This window comes from Ambystoma mexicanum, chromosome 3p (genome assembly GCF_040938575.1).
Source record: "Ambystoma mexicanum isolate Mex_15411 chromosome 3p, UKY_AmexF1_1, whole genome shotgun sequence".
Classification (NCBI taxonomy): Eukaryota; Metazoa; Chordata; class Amphibia; order Caudata; family Ambystomatidae; genus Ambystoma; species Ambystoma mexicanum.
This window is the reverse complement of record NC_090925.1, coordinates 880,567,801-880,588,760: the sequence shown is the minus strand read 5'-3', so window position 1 is coordinate 880,588,760 and position 20,960 is coordinate 880,567,801. Positions and strand designations below refer to the sequence as shown.

Genomic DNA, 20,960 nt, shown 5'->3' with positions numbered 1-20,960 from the left:
TGTTTTGTTCCTCTCCCTCCTTTCTCCTCCCCCCTCCCTCACCTCTTGTTAATCTTCGGCTCTTCCAGAAATGTCGTCAGGCCTACTACGGTAGTCGCCTGTCTGTTTCCTATTTCCTTCCTATCTGTGTTTTAGCTCTTGGACTATCTGAAATGTTGTCAGGCTGAGTGCGATAGTTAATTTCACATTCTTGTTCATGGCCTATAAGAATGTCATTGGGCCTCATTACACGGTAGGCGGAGAACCATGGCGCAATTAGCGCCATGGTTCATGCCGGTAAAATACTGGCACCGCCTTGGTGGAAAGGGGAATAACCGCCCCATTCCAACGTTGGCAGGGCGGTAATTTCCCCTTCCACCATTGCCCTTCCCCATTCCCATTTCTGCCCCATAGGGCATAATGGGAAAGGGGAAGGTGCTAATTATGACACCGCAAATTGCGGTACCGTAATTAGCTCCCTGGGTCCCTTTGCAGGTTGGTTTTTAACGCCTGCAAAAAGCAGGTGTTAAATTCCCCAACCCGCAAAGGGACCTCGTAGTAAGGCGGTAAGGATTTACCGGTACCGGTAAAATACCGGTAAACCCTTACCGCCTACCGTGTAATGAGGCCCATTGTATTTTCCCTTGATCCCTCCCTTGCCGTGAAGTGCTTTGAAACACATTGTGTATAGGCGCTATATAAATAAACTATCATATCATATCATGTGAATTCTTGGAAATGATGTACCAAGATGGAACCCCTTTGCAACCAAGACAACTCTCGTGTAACTGACATCCTTAACCTAATAGGGTTTTGTTTTCTGCTGCTTATGCACCCAAATCATTATATACTGAATGGTACTGTACTTACCCGGAATCCCCAAGAAACTACATTACATGGCCTGCGGTAGCGGCCATGTAGTTATGGTTAAGTTGCTAAACCCATAGGAAGAGCACTTTTTGGGCGGCTTATAACTTCGCTCCCCCTAGACGACTCCTCACCAAACTTTGCGAAGAAAGTATATGGCCCACTCTGAATTGGTTTGAAAAGTTTGGTGAGGTTTGGTCAAGGGGGGGGGGCAAAGTTATAGGGTGGGTCCCAACATTTCTTTTTTTCCCATAGACATAATGGGAAAAAACTTTGCTCACGCCTACAGCCCAAACCGCTGGACGGATTTTCACCAAATTTGCAGCAGGAGCGGCAGCTTGGTCCCAAAAGCGTGCTTTTGTTAATTTGGTGAAAATCCATCCTGTAGTTATTTTTTAAATGACCAAAATGTCAGTCCAAAAAATTAGTGATATCTATGTCCGCTCTGCGGACACACTTCCCTGTTCGCTCCGCGGACAGGACACCGATTGGCTAGTGGGGGCTACATCATGTCCGTGGACAATCAACGTGTTCACTGATTGGTTGGAGTGAAGCGTGAGGTGAGTCACATTTTCGTGATGCGCCCGCCATCTTGGATTTGCGGACACCGGCTGGTGTTCGCGGACATCGCAGTAAAAACATATTAAAAAAGACAACATTGGACTTGTCAAACTTATCAAATAATCTCTGGGGAGGTGAGGGGTGATGAGGATGGGATGGCATATGGCTGCAAGAAGCACAAAACAGGTGCTTTTCGCGGCGAAAGTCTGCGAACATTTTGGATGTTCGTGGACTTTCGCGGCATAAACAATGTAAAAAGTATAAAATATACATTTTTCTATTTGTATTTTTTAAGTGTCTTTTTAAAGAGGTCTGCAATGCTTGGGTATGTGTCTGTTCGAAATGTTCAGCAGACTTCCCAACATGCTACAAACCTGAAATGTGGCATGTGGGTAGGTTCCATGGTGTAGACAATGTAAAAAGCATGAAATGTGATCATAACTTAGTCTAATTTTTTATTTTTTTATAATAGGAATTACCATGCAAAGCACGGGTACAATTGCTGTTACTTAAATACAATGGAAGACAATAGTCTTTTCTTTGGATTCAAAACTGCAGCCCAGCACCACACACATGCTACTAATCATAGGTTTCTAGAAGTACTTTGAAAGTCACTTTAACCTATTTTACCAACACTTCTGATGTAAAGCTGAATTACTTTACTACAACCTTTTATATGTGGTGGTGCTTCCTTGAGGCCCTGGTCTCTCAGAGACAACAAAAATAACAAAGGTTTGTTGCAGCCTGTACACACATTTAATAAGACAAGTCATCCCTACGCAGTGCACAGTATATATCTTAAGGTGTAGATGTGGGAGGAGGATGGTACTGAGTTTGCGTTCCCTGACAATTTTATTTTTGGGTCAAACCATTGTAGAAAGAGTTGTGCAATGTGTTTTTATGTTGGTTCAAATCCCAGCTTCCCCATATAACCAAAATTCTGTGCCCCTTGGCAAATCATCTCTACATTTTGAATGGTGGGTGGCGGTCTCTGCATCGAAGTCTAGAGCCAGTGCACCATGGGCCACTTAATTGTACCCCCTAACCCCCCCACCCCAGAGGCTAAATGCTGTCAGTCCTCTGCTGCCTGCTATAATGTCCTACTTCTAATTTATTACATTTTCTATAGGGGTTACAATGAGATTCCAAAATATATTTATTATTAGACATTCTTTCACTGCATTGCCTATACTTAATCTTGCCTTTACTGCAAGGATAATGTCCGATGGACTGGTCCAAGATGAACACGTCCCCCCCTCCCCCGTTCAAGTCCACCACTGTTAGCAGACCCCCACAGGGTTTTCCCTTCGGTCCACAGGTGGCAGGTAAAGAAACAACAACAAAGGTTTTATTAGCCACGTTTCCTGAAACATAAGCATTATGCTGTAGTTTAAGCCCTGGGCCACATTAGGACTCCAGCTGAAACCTCCGTTTGTTCCTTTTTTTTCTTGTCCCCTTTCTTTTTCCATTATAGAGCACGTTTATTGATCTTGGCTTGTCCTTTAATAGGGTCTGAATTTTCGGGCACAGGCAAGGAGTGGTTTCTGAGGAATTTATTGGAAGAGCGGGTTTTATTTAAGTTAAGTCCTCTCTGGTTTTTGTACTTTTTAGTTTTTCCGTTTGAATTTAGGACCACCATTTCCCCCGATTGTGTATCCTTTATAGTAATGTTCCTTGCGCCATTAGTGTCTGGTTGAGTAGTTGGATCGCCAAACAAGTCAGGGGTCTGGCTTAATCTTTCCCTTTTAGGGCTCCTTCAAACCCTGTTGCAAGTATCAAAATGCTCCCTTCTTTGACCCTACCCTTAAGGTCCACTGTTATAGTGTCATTTATGTTGTTTTTAGCTGACACAAGTTCTTGACCCAGACTGTTCCAAATTTCATCCAACGTACTATGTATATTAAGCAGCAATTTCAGATGTGACTGCACCTCCTCTCTCATGCTGTCGTATAAGCGGACAATAGATTGGAGCACTAGATGACGTGCAGAGATTCAGGTTGGGTCAAGAGTTTCCTTTTCAATTTTCAGAAGTGGGTATTCCCAATCCTCTGATCAGCCAACTTGATCCCCAGGGTTTGGGGTAAAGAGGGCCAAAGGGGATATCTGTTAAGCCACATTTCTAGGGTGCCAGACCAAGTTCACTTAATTGGAGATTACCTTGTCCGTAGCACCGTTTTCCAAGACAGAGATGTTGTTAATTGGATTGTCCTCCAAATCCTTACAAACTGCCTCATTACAAGTTGGGCGTTGTGGTAAAAATCAGTGGTAATGCAGCAGTAATTCCCTTACAACCACATTACTGCACCACCCAACTGTGGTTTTGGCAGAGAGGAGGAGGATTCACCTACAGCTAAGAGCTGGAGGAAACTCCGTCACCTTTCTGCCAAAGAAAACAGCAAAATTGGCAGATTTATCACCAGCGATAATTCTGCCCAAATCCCTATGAAGTCCTTTGGACTCCGATTAATGGGGACTAGCACTGCCTACCACCACTTGTAATCTGGTGTTAGGCAGAATTATATGCAGTACCCTTTGGGAACACCACACACAATTAAGACTACAAGTGACAGTACAAATTCACCTTTGGTACAAGCCTGTAATACACAGTTAAAGTGGTAGCGATGGCTGAGCAGCCACACTTATCTCAAGAGTAAGTGAGCAGTATAAGATAGTTACACAAAGGACAGCAATTACTATGATTCAGGCAAACACTAACTCAAGGTTTTCAAGTAAAAGAATATACATTTATTTCACTCTTCAGTTGTATAATATTACACTATTATAAGCAGTTTAAAAATCACACTCTTAATACACCACACCACTCCCAATAAGTTCCAGACAAGTTAGGCTCACAAAATGAAGTGGGAGCAAAATGGCACTCTAGCAATTTAAATGGGAGGGAAAACAAAGTTAACAGAAATTGAACCACACCAACAGGTAAGTACTCAGGGCAATTGAGCAAGAGGAATACAGTGATAGAATCAGGTAGAAAAGGCTTAGGGCCAAAGTCAATGTGTCAAAAGTCTTTTGCTCAAGTTCAGGGTAGTTTGCGGTAAAGTTCGTGCCACGGATTCTGGACGAGGTTGGTTGGCAGAAAAGTTAGTTCAAAGAGAAGAGAAGGACAAGACCTCGGTTTGGAGAAAGATTTCAAACACTTTCACTGCGGTTGAATGAAACACACAACCGGATTTGCACAGTATCCTAAAACGGAGAGGAAGCTGTAGCTGAGGCGGACGTTCCTGGTAGTTCCTGCAGGCTCAAGGTTTCTGAAGCGACTGTCGGACTGACAAGAAGTAGGAAGACTGGAGGGTCCTGCACTACCCAGGGAAGAATCCAGCAGTTGAGCAAAGCAACAAATAAAAGGTGCGCTCCTTAAAACCCAAGCAGGGTCCGACCTTCCTGGCTATCCGTTCCTGGCTATCTGGCCCACTGTAGCTCGGTACGGCGAATTCGACCAGAGGAGGGTTCCTAGCTTGCAGTTTGGGCAAACTGGTTGGTCCCACCAGCTCAAGGGAAGAAGTTTCCTGGAGGATCTTCTCTGTCATTGGATTCTGAAGATTCGGACCTGCAGCAGGGCTTCACCGGGTGGATCAGTCATTGTAGGGGTCCTCTTCCATCAGCTCCTCGTTGGTTCTTTCGTTCCATTGGCGACTCTGCCTTTCCAGTCCCAGAGACCTGCTTTTTATGCAGTTTTCCCCCATTCATACAGCCTGGCTATCAATCAGAGTAAAACACGAGAAAGACTTTAACAAAAAGAAATGGCGAATAAACCCAAGCCGAGCCAAAATAAAATGTATTTGGTCAAGCGGGTTTATGTTCGAGGCTAATATAATAGCCTAAAACAATACCATGGTTATATAAGATAACCGCGGTAGAAAGGTTAGGGCAGTTACCACTGCCACCTGCCAAGTGTTGATGTAAAGGGAGCGAAACAATGCTCCAAGAGACATAGACAATAAAGCATAAGAATTAACCCTTTCCAATACTCCATGTAAAATGGGGGTGTACTGGGTCTGTGGTTTAAAGTGACTAAAATAAAGTTAATGGCAACTTTACCTTTTCTGGGGGACAGTAGTCAGCCCCAGAAAATGGAGTCAGTGGGAAGGCTCAAAGACAACCCTGTGTCACTGCACTGAAGGTGCTGTGTAACACACATACAAATATGGGGCCCTGGAGTAGGGGAGGCTCCAGTGCTCAAGATCACACAAAAAGTGAAAACACATGTAAGAGTGGAAAAAAAGGCTTGCACTCTTAACAGGTGAAAAAAAAAATCCTAGAAATCCAGCAAAGCTGCTGAGGGCAGAGGCATTTCTATCGGAGGGCAAAGGGGGCACTTGCCCAGGGCCTCCACCTTGGAGGGGGCCCCACAAGGCTAGCTGATCTGAAGAAGTAAGATTCCATTGTTCACCAGTCTTAAATAGCACACGTCAGGATATTTTATGGGGTGCTGCTGAGGCTCTAAACCCATTGTCTTTCTGTTTTGGCAAGTGCATTCTGCCTTGAACAGTTCATCATATAATGCCTTCTGTGTTCACTGTGGTATACATAGTTTGTGTGTTCCTTATGGCACAACTCTGTAGCATTCTTTCCTTCCTGTAGGAATTATGTTGATCATGTGCAATAGGCAATGGTGAAATGCATATTGATAAATTGAGTGCAACAAATGTTCAGAAGTTAGCTCAGTGTGTGAAGCACCCATTTCAGAGATATGTGTTCATATGCAAAATTAGAATATCACATTCCAGCAAGGCTGGCTGAGCATTTGCTATGTCTGAAGTTTATAAATCTGCCTGCATATGTACTTGGTTTTGCAGAACAACATCTGCTATTATCAGCAATGTACCTGTACCAGATAGGGGTTGCTCTAAAAACTAGCATATCATCCGTATGGTGAAGGTCTAGAAATTGGTTTCCTCGGATTGGGTGTTGTAAAACCTAGGCAATCGCCTCTAACGAAGAGCATAAACTGTTAGTCCAAGAGGTGAATAAGTATCCAAATTGAAGACTATGGTATGACAGCGTTCATGTTTGTATCCTGGATTTGCCAGCAGACAATACAGTGATCCTGGTTAAATCATCTAATATATCTTACATTACTGTGCTGTCTTCTGTGAAGGTGAAGTTTGCCAGCTTGCATGCAGCTGGTATCCTTTAGCCCATTACTTGATCTTTCTTCTTATGTAGGTCATTTGGGTGGAAGGGTTGGTAAACAGAAGAGAGTGGACCATATGTTGCAGGCCTCAGGCAACCATATTTTAAGGTCTGCTTGTTTGACACAAAAAATGGTTTGCTTTTTGGTAAAAGTCAAAGGTTTTTATGCACGTTTATAAATGAAAATGTCACACACCATTGTTATGGAAGTATTTAAAGCTTTAAAATACAAAAGACAAACCCAGATGAAATTTGTTAAATCACATTGATTGGTATGCTGGTTCTTATATACTTCCCTTGATGATGGAGAGAATGAAACTAGAATTATTCCCATTTTGCATAACACCCTTCTATAATATTTGGTTAAAAATGGTCATGTTTGGTAATGTGATATGGGTTTTTTTTTATTTTATTTTTTTATTGAGTGTATTTGGTTTATTACAAACCGTTCACAAATTGGACAAATTTAACAAAGAGATCTTACATAGAAAAAGAAAAAAAGAAAAAAGAATCAAGAATCAAGGAAAAGAGAAACAAGAAAAACCAAGGTAAAACAGCAGCTTAAAGCAAACATTTGGCATAAAAGAAGCCTCCAAATTTGGCAAGCATGACTTAATGTTTAAAAACAAATTTTTAAGACAAGTTAGAACATAAAAACATTACATCTTTTTAGCTGTATCATCTTCGCTATGTTGATCTAGCATTTTAAGGGTTTGTTCTAAAAATGTGACTGTTACAAAGTTTATTCTTGGAGTTGGACAGTCATATATTAAACTCCACCATTTTTCAGAGTCTAGGCCACATAGATCTACGATGTTACTATTCAAGTACAGATTTCGGAGATCTCTTAGCTTTTTACAGAATAACACCAGGTAGCTAAGCGACTCTTCACTTCTTTTGCATAATCTGCACTTTGTGCAAATCTTTTCCTTGGTATATCTTGCCTTTGTTGTTTTGTTTTGGAGAACATTCAGTCTAAAACGTAATAATAGATCTCTTTGTTTACAATTTGGGAATTTTCTCAAATAATCTGGTATAATAGACATCACATCACAATTTGTTTTTAGGAGTGTGTGAGTTTTTGACAATGCTCTTTTTGTTTCGTATTGGACCAGTCCTCTGCCCATAGCATTCTTTTAACGGCTTTTGGGTTTTCTGCCAAGATTTGTTTCTCTAGGCCTGCCTCTTCCAGGATTCAGTCATTTTTTTCTTTTCCATTCTTCCACTGCCTTTTCTGTGAAGTTGTTGTTTTCACAGAATATTTCAAATTGGGGTGGCATCAAGTTGCTCATTGTTTTTCTGTATAGTATCAGCTTGTTATAATCAGCTTGTTATTGTCACACACACTCCTGTACACACACCTGACAATACTGCCACTCCTGCCCGTGCTCACCATGCCCAAAACTCTAGAATCACTATAGCTCGCCCCACTCCTCCCTCTGTCCCATCTCATTTCCCCTTCACATCTCGGCACTCACGTGGGCCCCCTGATGACTCGCGTGCACTTGCATGCCTCAGTCGCAACAGAACGCTCTCCAGGTTGCGTCCTTTCTTGCATTGGCAGCTTCCTTGGCGCCTATGTTACTGGCGGAGCGCTACTATGCTTCCGCGTCGCGTGACCAGCGCTGTATACTCACGTGACCCGGAAAACCAATCACGTGATGCGGCAGCACGTCATGTGACGGGAAGTAATGCCAGAACCGCGAGTATTTAAATGTGGCTTTCCGTGGACTCGTTGCTTCACAGCTGTTCTTTGCAACCTGTTTGGCGTTACGTGTTCCTTTGGATTTCTTGATTTTTCTGGATTTTTGACCTCAGCCTGTTTACTTGGACTTCACTTGGATTATCTTGCTGGCTTTGTTACTTTGGATCATCCTGTGCATCGAACTTGGACTGTTCATTGGACTGCAAAACGGATTTCCCTTCTTGCTTCAAGCTTCACACTATCAAATCACGTTCTTGTCATCAGGTGGTGCTCACGCTATTTTGGGACTACTGTCTATCTGCCCACGTGAGTCCCGGACCCCTACCTCATAGGTTCATTACCTTTCTCCTGATCCCTCTGGTAAGACCTTTCACATTATTTGGTACTTGTCATGATCTCTGCTTCCAAAAGATCAGGACTTGCCCGACTCCCTTGGAAGCAGACCCATAACCCCGGTTCCGAGTGCCAGCCAGTCCCAATTGGGACCTTTTGGACCCTGTCCTGGCGCCAGTGGCACCAGGCTCATAAAGATGCCCAGTCCCAGCGCTGGAAGCGCCGGGCTCATAATGCTTGGGTGGACTTACCTAGAGCAGACCATGCTGCTTACTTACCTGCCAGTTGAACCCCTGATCCTCTTCTGTTTGGGACTACTTTTCCTGTTGGGTGGGGCAGGAGCCACTCCCTAGGTTCAGAACACTGGAACTCTTCTGGAAAGCAGGAACTCTTTTCTTAGGCATGGCTCTGGAAGGAGACACCTAAGCACTACAGGAGGCTATTTAAACCACACCCGATGGATGAATCTTGCTTTGCGTTATTCTGCATTCTCTGCAGCAGAACGCTCATCGTGTCTTCAGCTTCTGATCCTGGGCCTAAGGGAACAAAGGCTTACCATCCTGGAATCCAGTCTTCAGCAGCACCTGTAAAGACAAAGAAAGAACAGGTTAGCACTACGGTCTTCAGTGGCAGCGCATCTCTTACCTGGTCCATCGGCTGTCACCAACGCCTCGCGCTGCCTTCCGGCATCTGAAAGACAAAGGCTTACCTACTCTTCGCATGCTCCGGAGGTCTTCGCACTGCATTCCGGCATCTGAAAGACAAAAGCTTACCAGCTCTTCGCACGCTCCGGAGGCCTTCGGCGCTGCATCCCGTATCTGAAAGACAAAAGAAGGTGCGTTTAAAGACATTGGCCAACTTTATTACTCACGTGCCATTACTCCTTCCCACGCCGAATCCAGTGGGTATTCCAGCACCCTTCAGCTTCTCTAAAGCTCCGAACTTGTACCTGCAAGATAAAAGGGACAGTTAGTGCGCATCGTGAAGCAGGCTACAAGCGCTTACTTACGTGCTTCCAGGCGCTTCTATTCCTCACGCGGGTTCGATCCTCAACTCTCATCAGCCCGCCATCCGCCATCGCCGGAACCCTGCAAAACAAGAGATATCATTACAAAAGACTTTTAAGACATTTGAAGTGCCCAGAACTTACCGTTCGTGCAGTTAACGACGGACAGCAGTCCTCTGAGGTCAAGAGGCCTGCACCCTTATCCAGTGAAGAAACTGGTTACGGCACCCTGCCCCGAGGCAGATGGAGAGCTCGGCGTTCACTTACCTAAGGTGAGGGTGTTAACCTTTGGGGTTCTACAGGAGAAGAGAAAGGGAAGAGGAGAGAGGCACCCAATAACCCCAGTTCATTAATCCCATATTTTCTATCTGCAGACATCTTACTCTTCGAGTCAGACATACAGTGCACAGAGGTCCAGCCCAAAGAGCCAACGGTGTGTTACACATCACCTTTGAAGATACGGCATTCACCCAGTCAAGACCGGCGCCTCTGCGGGAATCAGGTGAGCGTTACAGAACGCAAAGCCTATCGCAAAACTCCCACCCAGGCGCTATGGAAACCTCGGATACCGACCAGCTAGCCCAGTTACTTGGGGAACTAAGAGCAGAAGTGCATGCAGCCCGTCAGGAAACGAATGCTCTAAGAAGGGAACTGATTATTTCCAAGGAGCGAACAGACGATCTCGCTAGACAATTGCTACAGTCACAAGCCGGACAAACTCCGTTACCCGCATCAGGGGCAAATCTTCCTTCAACATCCTCTACGAATCCAGTGCAGATCAACCTACCTGGGAATGTACCTCTGGCTCCGCCCGAACGATTTTCTGGTGACCCAAAGAGGTTTGCAGTATTTATTAATCAGTGCCGGTTGCACTTCTTATGCCGGCCAGCAGCCTTTCCAACTGATCAAGCTAAGGTAGCTTTCGTGCTTTCGTACCTTAGTGGCAATGCGGCAGACTGGTCGATCCCTCTAGTTAATCAAGATGATCCGGTTCTCCATGATTTTCGAGCTTTTCAGCTCAGTATGGAAAAACTGTTTGCAAGACATTCACAGGGGCAGGCCTTGGACAATGAGCTCCTTTCATTGCGACAGGGTAATCAAGACCTTTTGGCTTATATTGCGTCTTTCAACAGACTGATAGTGGAAACTCGATGGCCTGAGGACAAAAGGATTACGCTGTTTTATAGAGGTCTACGTGGAGAGCTCAAAGATGTGTTAGCCCAAGTAGTGAATCCCCCGCAAGACTGTTCGGACTATATTGACTTAGTCGTTCAAATTGACCACAGACTGCAGAACAGGAAGGCCGATCGTTCCAAGTTTGATGCTCGAGTATTTTCCAAACCACCAACTCCTACCAAAGGAGTAGACTCTGGGGAACCCATGCAAATAGGGGGCCTGAAAGGACCACTAACACAAAAGGAGCGGGAAAGGAGAAAACAGCTGCAATTATGCCTCTATTGCGGAAACTCGGGGCACTTTCTTCGAGACTGTCCGGTGAAACCAGCCAAGAAGGCAGTAGGAGCTGCAGTTACCAGGGTCACAAACTCTAAGCAGGGAAACGACCTCGCCCGACAAGAATAGAGGTCCTCTTGCCGAGCGTTAAAACCAGTTCCGTGACCTCGCATTTCGTGATACCTATGGTCCTCATTAGCCCTGAACATCCGGATCGATTACATGCGATTGAAGCTTACGTCGACAGCGGTGCCATCGGCAATTATGTGGATCATGAAATGGTTTTGAGGATGAATCTGACTCTTTGTCCAAAGGCTGTAAAGGACGTCATTACTACGGTGGATGGTACGGAGATAGCCTCCGGACCAGTAACGCATACCACCCAAGAAGTGACGCTAGTAAGTCAAGATGGACACCATGAGAAGATCATGTTCGATGTGATCAAGGCCCCCCAGTTCCAGATTATTCTAGGAATTCCTTGGTTAGAGAAGCACAATCCTCAGATCGATTGGCGAGCAAGAACGGTTCAGTTTCCAGAATGTGTCTCTACTTGTCGCCCTCGACCTGGTGTTGCACTGGCAGCAATTTCCTCGGAGGCTCCTCAGTTACCTCCTGAATACCTAGAATTCCAAGATGTTTTCCGGAAGGATCAGGCTAACTCTCTACCTCCTCATAGGTCTTATGACTGCCAGATAGACCTGATACCTGGATCTACTCCTCCTTGTAGTAGAATTTATGCCCTCACCGAGCCTGAGAATCTTCACCTCCGACAATACCTGGATCAATACCTAGCGAATGTGTTTATTCGTCCTTCCAAGTCCCCTGCTTCCTCAGCTTTGTTCTTCGTTCCAAAAAAAGAAGGGGACCTTAGAACTTGTATAGATTATCGCGCCCTGAACCAGATCACCGTTAAGAATAGATATCCGTTACCTTTGATCCCTGAACTCCTGGACCAAGTCAGAAAAGCATGCATATATACAAAGCTGGATCTTAGAGGAGCCTACCACTTGGTACGAGTAAAAGAGGGCGATGAATGGAAGACGGCCTTCCGCACCAAGTATGGGCTATTTGAATATCAGGTCATGCCCTTCGGACTTTGCAATGCCCCGGCCGCCTTTCAATATTTTATGAACGATGTCCTCAGAGAGCTCATAGATGTGTGTGTTGTTGTTTACATTGACCACATCCTCGTTTATTCTTCATCGGAAACTGAACATCGGAAACACGTGAAAATGGTCCTCGAGAGATTGCGTCAACACAAACTTTTCGCTAAGTTGGAAAAATGTGTTTTCAACGTGACTGAAGTTGAATTCTTGGGATTCATATTATCACCTAGCGGAGTGCGTATGGATTCAAAGAAGGTCGATGCAATTCTCAAATGGCCATCGCCATCCTCCGTAAAAGGTGTTCAAAGCATGTTAGGCTTCGCTAACTTTTACCGCAGGTTTATCCCCGAATTCTCTCGAATAGTCCAGCCCATCACCGCCTTGTTAAAGAAAAACAAACGTTTTGAATGGTCTACCGAGGCGGAACAAGCTTTCCAGAATTTGAAGACTAGATTTATCTCTGCACCGATCTTAAAACATCCTCGCCCAGAACTCCCCTACATCGTTGAAACTGATGCTTCGAGCCTTGCCATGGGGGCAGTTCTATCACAAAAGGACCCAGTAACCAATCAGTTGCATCCCGTGGCATTTTGGTCCCGCAAATTCTCACCTCCTGAAATCAATTACACTATTACTGATAAGGAACTTCTAGCTATCAAGTCCGCCTTTAAGGCTTGGCGGCATTATCTTCTGGGGGCCCGACACACCGTTACTGTGATTACAGATCACCGAAACCTGCAATATTTGAAAACCGCAAAAGCTCAATCCTCTAGGCAACTCCGCTGGGCACTATTCTTTGCCGGGTTTGACTTCATGATTACCTATCGACCTGGTACAAAAAACGGTAAAGCTGATGCCCTTTCTCGGATAGGAGTGGAAGAACATTTGATCAATCCTAAACCTGTACCTATCATTCCCGAACAAAGAATTCTAGGTGTAATCGCCACACAATCCATATAGGAAGTTAAGGATAAAGCCAGGCTACTGGTAACTCCAGCAGACATACAGAATTGGCATCTGCAGGGAAAGGACTTTACGGTGAAGGACAACCTATTATATTTCCAAGAACGGTTATACCTGCCCAGCACAGATTTACAGAAAAAGGTAATCTCTTGTTATCACGATTCTTTAATGGAAGGACATCCCGGTATGACCAAGACCTCGGAAAAGATCAAGCGCTACTTCTGGTGGCCGTCTTGGAAAAAAGATATCAGAGACTTTATAATGTCCTGTGGAGTATGCGCCCAAAACAAGAGTCAAAAGGAAAAACCAGCCGGCCTCTTACGCCCTATTGACATCCCGCCTCGCCCTTGGCATACGCTTTCTATGGACTTCATCACCGATCTACCTCCATGCTCCGGATACAATACGATCCTAGTAATCGTGGACCTATTCTCCAAGATGGCGCATTTCATTCCACTCAAAGGCTTACCAACAGCAGCAACTCTGGCCCGAGAATTTCTCGAAAACATCGTCCGACTGCACGGTTTTCCTTCAGTTCTAATTTCGGATCGAGGTAGTCAATTTATTTCTCATTTTTGGCGAAGTTGCTGTCGGTCGGCTCAAATTGATGTGAGACTTTCGACCAGCCACCACCCTCAAACCGACGGACAAACCGAGAGGACCAATCAAACTCTGGAACAGTATTTGCGCTGCATGCTACAACAAACTGAAAAAACTTGGAAAGATATCCTTTGGATAGCCGAATATGCCTACAATAACTCTGTCCACTCGGGAACTGGGAAGACCCCGTTTTTTCAATTTATACGGTAGTCACCCTCGAACCTCGGAGTTGGATCCACTCCAAGATCTTGGAACACCAGCAGTAGACCACCTGCATTCTACAATCACCCAAGCCTTTAAGGAAGCCGTTTCTCACCTTCAAAGGGCTAAAGAACAATACAAGAAAGGAGCAGACCAACATCGGAAGGAAGCCCCCCAATATCAAGTAGGAGATCAAGTCTGGTTATCCACCAAATATCTACCTCTAAAAGGACCACGCACATTCAACCCAAGATACCTTGGTCCCTATTCCATCACTACCATAGTAAATCCAGTAGCGGTCAAGTTGGACTTGCCCCCTCACATGAAGATACATCCGGTCTTCCACGTCTCTCTATTAAAACCCGTGCAACCTCAAACCCGACTAACTACATCTCCAAAACCTATTCTAGTTGATGGAGAACTCGAGTTTGAAGTCAAAAGCATCCTGGATTCCAAGATCTCCAAATCTAAACTATTTTACCTGATTGACTGGAAAGGCTACGGTCCCCAAGAAAGATCCTGGGAACCTGCAGAATATGTCCACGCGCCTCGTCTAATCAAAAGATTTCATCGAACATTTCCTAACAAGCCCAAACCCCCGGAGAAGCCCGGTTTGGGAGGGGCCTTGAGGGGGGGTGCTGTCATGATCTCTGCTTCCAAAAGATCAGGACTTGCCCAACTCCCTTGGAAGCAGACCCATAACCCCGGTTCCGAGTGCCAGCCAGTCCCAATTGGGACCTTTTGGACCCTGTCCTGGCGCCAGTGGCACCAGGCTCATGAAGATGCCCAGTCCCAGCGCTGGAAGCGCTGGTCTCATAATGCTTGGGTGGACTTACCTGCAGCAGACCATGCTGCTTACTTACCTGCCAGTTGAACCCCTGATCCTCTTCTATTTGGGACTACTTTTCCTGTTGGGTGGGGCAGGAGCCACTCCCTAGGTTCAGAACACTGGAACTCTTCTGGAAAGCAGGAACTCTTTTCTTAGGCGTGGCTGTGGAAGGAGAGACCTAAGCACTACAGGAGGCTATTTAAACCACACCCGATGGATGAATCTTGCTTTGCGTTATTCTGCATTCTCTGCAGCAGAACGTTCATCGTGTCTTCAGCTTCTGATCCTGTGCCTAAGGGAACAAAGGCTTACCATCCTGGAATCCAGTCTTCAGCAGCACCTGTAAAGACAAAGAAAGAACAGGTTAGCACTACGGTCTTCAGTGGCAGCGCATCTCTTACCTGGTCCATCGGCTGTCACCAACGCCTCGCGCTGCATTCCGGCATCTGAAAGACAAAGGCTTACCTACTCTTTGCATGCTCCGGAGGTCTTCGCACTGCATTCCGGCATCTGAAAGACAAAAGCTTACCAGCTCTTCGCACGCTCCGGAGGCCTTCGGCGCTGCATCCCGCATCTGAAAGACAAAAGAAGGTGCGTTTAAAGACATTGGGCAACTTTATTACTCACGTGCCATTACTCCTTCCCACGCCGAATCCAGTGGGTATTCCAGCACCCTTCAGCTTCTCTAAAGCTCCGAACTTGTACCTGCAAGATAAAAGGGACAGTTAGTGCGCATCGTGAAGCAGGCTACAAGCGCTTACTTACGTGCTTCCAGGCGCTTCTATTCCTCACGCAGGTTCGATCCTCAACTCTCATCAGCCCGCCATCCGCCATCGCCGGAACCCTGCAAAACAAGAGATATCATTACAAAAGACTTTTAAGACATTTGAAGTGCCCAGAACTTACAGTTCGTGCAGTTAACGACGGACAGCAGTCCTCTGAGGTCAAGAGGCCTGCACCCTTATCCATTGAAGAAACTGGTTACGGCACCCTGCCCCGAGGCAGATGGAGAGCTCGGCGTTCACTTACCTAAGGTGAGGGTGTTAACCTTTGGGGTTCTACAGGAGAAGAGAAAGGGAAGAGGAGAGAGGCACCCAATAACCCCAGTTCATTAATCCCATATTTTCTACCTGCAGACATCTTACTCTTCGAGTCAGACATACAGTGCACAGAGGTCCAGCCCAAAGAGCCAACCGTGTGTTACACATCACCTTTGAAGATACGGCATTCACCCAGTCAAGACCGGCGCCTCTGCGGGAATCAGGTGAGCGTTACAGTACTGTCATTTGCTTGGTACTTAATCAGTATTTTCTTGCAGCGGATTGGGATCCCAGAGGTTCGCGGTTCCGGAGTTGACCATCTCCACCTTTGGCCCCAACGGTCGCACAGGGAGTGACTTTGAGTTCTCTCTGTGTGGCATTTGGGGACAGAGGACTCTTCTGCCTACACGACATTCAAGTCTCAACAGACTGTGAAGCCATATTGTCGTATAGGCAATGGAGGGAAACGCTGAAGATCCCATGTCCGCTATAGTCCAAGCCATCACAATACTACGGGCAGCCATGGCTGCCGCTAATACCGTCATCCACCAGCGGCTTGACCACATGCAAAGTATTAGATACCCATTGCCTCCAGACACGGAATTTGGGAAACACCCTCGGTCTCCCAACTCACAGCACCTCCAGCTCCAGTGCCCCAAAATCCTGTCCCTGTTTTATTACCTTCCCCGTTCCCTTTAGCCGCTCCTGAAAGATACCATGGGGATCCCAGGAAATTTAGAACCTTTCTAAATCAGTGCAAGTTGCATTTTTTGTGTCGACCCCTTGCCTTTCCAGATTCCACTACCAAGGCGGCATTCGTCCTTTCTCATCTAGCAGGTACTGCTGCTGCATGGGCCAACCCTCTTTTGGAAAGTGGTAGCCCCACCCTCTATGATTTTGACCTTCTTGTTACGGAAATGTCCAGGGTCTTCGACACCAGACATAAAGTTCAGTCGAGAGACTTGGAGCTCCTGGATTTGAATCAGGGTAAGGGTTCCCTTATTGAGTATATAACTCGGTTTAACCAACTGTCCCCTGAAACATCCTGGCCCGAAAGCAAGAAGGCGGTGGTATTCTATAGAGGTCTGAGTAGTCCCATGAAAGACGCCTTGTCAGTGGTCCCTTCACTACCTACTGCATCACATGATTTGGTTGACCTCGCCCTCCAGGAAGATGCACGAAGATCTGAAAGAAGAGCAGAGGCTGGGTTCTCTCACTCAGTCACCCTCCCTACATCACATTCTGCATCTGACACCTCATCAGAACCCATGGAAATAGGGGGAATTAGAAGCCTGATTTCCCCTCTGGAAAGAGAACGTAGGAGGGTGGATAATGCTTGTTACTATTGTGGTCTAGTTGGTCATTTTGTGAAGGAGTGCCCACGTCGTCCAAGGTCCAAGACTCAGGGTTTTCGGACAGCTCGATCTTAGAACCGGGGACGGGATCGAGCTATTCTCACCATATCCCGAACCCGATTCCTGCTTTTGGCCAAATTAGGCCTGTACAAGTACAGGCCACACTTCACCCCACATCTACTATTACACATCCTGTCACCATTATAATAGACTCAGGGGCAACGGGTAACTACATTGACATTGCTTTGGCTAAGTCTTTAAATCTACCTCTTTTGAACAAGACTAGACCAGAACCTGTACAGGCAGTGGGTGGTACCTCTCTGGTGTCTGGCCCGATTAAACAACAAACGGCACCCATGTTAATGACAATCCAATCCACACACAAAGAAACTATATGTTTTGACCTCATTGCCATGCCCCAGTTTGGTCTCATATTGGGAATTCCTTGGCCCAAAGAACATAACCCACTCATTGACTGGAAGTTAGGATTGGTTCATTTCGAATCAGAAATTTGTCAAAAATTTCTGCCTACCCACAGACACAAGCAGTGACAACCCGGCTCATGCAATTGCTCAGTTAACCGTGTCCGACTCGCAAGAGTCATCCTCAGAACACATAGTGGGGTTGGTAGCCACGAGCATTCCCCCGAATACCAAGATTTCGCAAATGTGTTTGATCGTGGTTCTTCTGAGGTCCTACCACCACATCACCCATACGACTGCCCCATCGATCTACTCCCTGACACCACGATACCTACAGGACGGATCTATACCCTCTCACCGTCAGAGGAGTTAGCTCTAAAAGACTATATCCAAAAGGCCCTGAAATTGGGACACATACGACCTTCCATCTCACCTGCATCGAGTCCCATATTCTTTGTCCCTAAAAAAGAGGGTGATTTACCCCCATGTGTGGATTACCGACGACTTAATGCTATTACAAGAAAGAACCGGTATCCCATTCCCCTCATTACACCTTTACTTGATCACCTTGCACATGCTACCATTTTCACCAAGTTGGATCTACGTGGGGCCTACAATTTGTATTGCCGAACCTCTCAATATTGCGAGTCCCTAAACCTTTTAAAAATGTCAGCCCTTCCAAGTGATTTCCTTCGCATGGTATGATCTTCATAAAGGCCTTATTCATGGTTTCACTGTGTTAATAGTGAGCATATTTATATCGCACACCACAGGCATTTGTTCCTTTGATATCTAATGGCAACACTATTTGAAAACCATATCCCACTTCTAATCTCAGTCTGTCTGGATAAAGACACCTTCCTGATAGCTTCTAATCTGCCTCCACTATCCATGCTATGGTACGTGTAGCGTTCTCCTTCCTTCCAATCGGTGGTCCCTATCCATGCATGAGCACTTTTGCATTCTGTGAGGCAGCTAATGTGAGTTCTCTATTATGGGTTACATGTACCTTTTACATATGGTCCTGCATTAATACTACATCTACCTTCCTGGATGTTATTGATAAAAAGTATCCTGTATGTATTAGAACAGTAACCCCTTTGTAGACTGCTAATGTTGAGAATAAGTGATTGGGTACTCCCTATTTTTGTTGACGGGGGGTCAAATCTGTTGGAAGGGAGAGTCTAAGGAAGAGAAAATACATTACAGATTGACTACCCCTCTCTAGAGGTCCTATATGTCACACAGGTACGGGTGCGGGGCCCCTGTTTAAATAGTTGCCACGGGAAACACCTTCATAGGGGCAGTTATTGAAGCTGGATGCAATTTTTGCAAAACATGAATCTCTTTAATAATTTTTCATAAAAACATTAAAACAACATTACAAACATTTTCCTATAATGATCATCAATCATACCATTCAACCAACATAATTCTATTACAAGAAGGGGGTTCTCTAACTTAAATTTACTTCCAGCATACCAGATGTTGTAAATATTCGTACATGACATAGGAAAAAAAGTTTAGTTTTCCTTTATCGGTCGACATATGTTTCGGCCCTTGAGAATGTACCACCTATGTCAGTGGTGGTCAGTGAGCTAGATACTGGGCCATCTTCAGGACAATGGTTACTTGTCGAAGGTCAGTTTTGTTCCCCATTCACATTGATTGACAAATCTAAAAACATAAATATACAGATATTAGTCTATAGTAGAGATTGTGTTTCCCCAATTTAACTATTAGTATGGTGATGGCTAGTTAGTATTATCCTAGACATTCGCACCACACCCACCTGTGTTCCATAAACTATGGTTTGGACTTCTGAGCTTGGACTACTGGCTGTAGTCACAATTTAACATCCAGTGTCCCGGCTTCCTACACAAATAAGGAAAATGAACTTGTAAATGTGCTGTTTATGCTTGAATCATTTTGAGTGAATTGAATTATCTAAGTGGCGTATAACTTACGTCAAAGGCACATATATAATTGTGTCCTCTGGTCCGGTCTTAGTTCTATTAAAATGGACGGTCGTCCATTAGCTATGGCTTTGCTGCTAGGTTATAACAGTAGGAAATGCTCCAGTTTGGAATATTCTGCCTGCATGTAATAAGAAAAATTGACTAATTAGTTGTCCCTTTATGCTTCCGTGATTTATGCATTCATGTGACTTATTAGCAGAAGAGAAACTTACAGAAAGAGCACTTATGTAGTTGTCTTCTCTGTGCCAGTCGCAGTCTAGTTGGAATTGCCAGAGGCAAAGTGAGCTGTTCAAAAGCGTCACACCGGTATGGATTTTCTTTGTTGGAGCCTGAAAAAACGGCAGCAATCACAGTTTAACTGTTTTGTATCTTGCATTTACGGGAACTTTTTAATGCTCTCTAACAGCATGTTTCTACTTTTCAATCTAGAGTTGGTCTTAATATATTCTCAGAAGGTGTAAAGTATTTGACATCTTATTCGCGTTGTGGCCATAGCATACCAGTATTCTGTTCTTATTTAGGCTGACAAATTAACATATGAATGCGCTCAGTAATAATTTCTCGAGGCGCGTGCAAGAGCATTGTAACGCCAGCTATTGCAGTGGCCTGCTGTGCGCTATCTAGTAATGGAGCCGAGTTTAGCAATGACTCTTGCACTCAGAATGTGCATTACTCGACAGAGTTCGGTGTTATTCCATTTAGAACGCAGGGCGCGTTGTGAAACTCACCTCTTTGTCTTTGATTCTTCCGTTTGTTTTATGCTAGCCGCGTACTGCCGTGGAACCGAATTGCGAAACTTGCCGGCGACGGCTCGTACTCAGCAATGGTTTGTTTTTGAAAAGAGTCACGTGATTCCCATTTGCTCACATGACATTAGCCGTCCTTAAAGATTTAAAATTACTGTGTTGCAGTGCGTGTTAACTGCCACTGTTAACATGTTAAGTGAATATATGGACTATAATAAAATACATTTGTAACATGGCGAATACTATGTTAATGGCGCTCCTTGCGCAAAGTTAAAGTGCACCCACCGGTTCATATTAACAGTGCTGTGTCCGATTTAAAAAAAACGTCTATTAGAGCATGATTGCAAAGCTCCACAAAGATTAGAGCTAATATTTCGGGATGACACCCCAATATGGTACAATCCCAATTACACTCTCCACACAGATATATTCTCATATTTCTACGCTTTGTCCAGATGCTTCTATTAGGTACTATGGCTGCATTTCTTTGCAGTGTCTCTAGCCTCATTTTAATAAGACAGGTCATGGGTGTTCTAGAATTGAAATGAAAGCCGGATGGACCCAGACGTCAAGAGTAACCATATTCTTCATTATGCTCATGCCCGATTTGGCTATAGCATTGTTCTGTTATGGCCTTTACAAATACTCTTGCGCTTGTGCTCAAC

General features: G+C 45.0%; 1 protein-coding gene and 1 long non-coding RNA gene across 2 annotated transcripts in view; one reads left to right on the top strand and one right to left on the bottom strand.

The window, feature by feature from the left end:
• LOC138581060 (trichohyalin-like) overlaps window positions 1-20,960 on the top strand; it is a 337,402-nt gene that overhangs the window by 155,825 nt on the left and 160,617 nt on the right. The window lies entirely within an intron of this gene.
• LOC138579636 (uncharacterized) lies at window positions 18,908-20,385 on the bottom strand. The gene is made up of 5 exons (XR_011304106.1): window positions 20,278-20,385; window positions 19,762-19,878; window positions 19,538-19,667; window positions 19,363-19,445; window positions 18,908-19,247 (listed from the first exon to the last, which is right to left on the bottom strand). It is a non-coding gene; the product is annotated as an uncharacterized lncRNA (long non-coding RNA).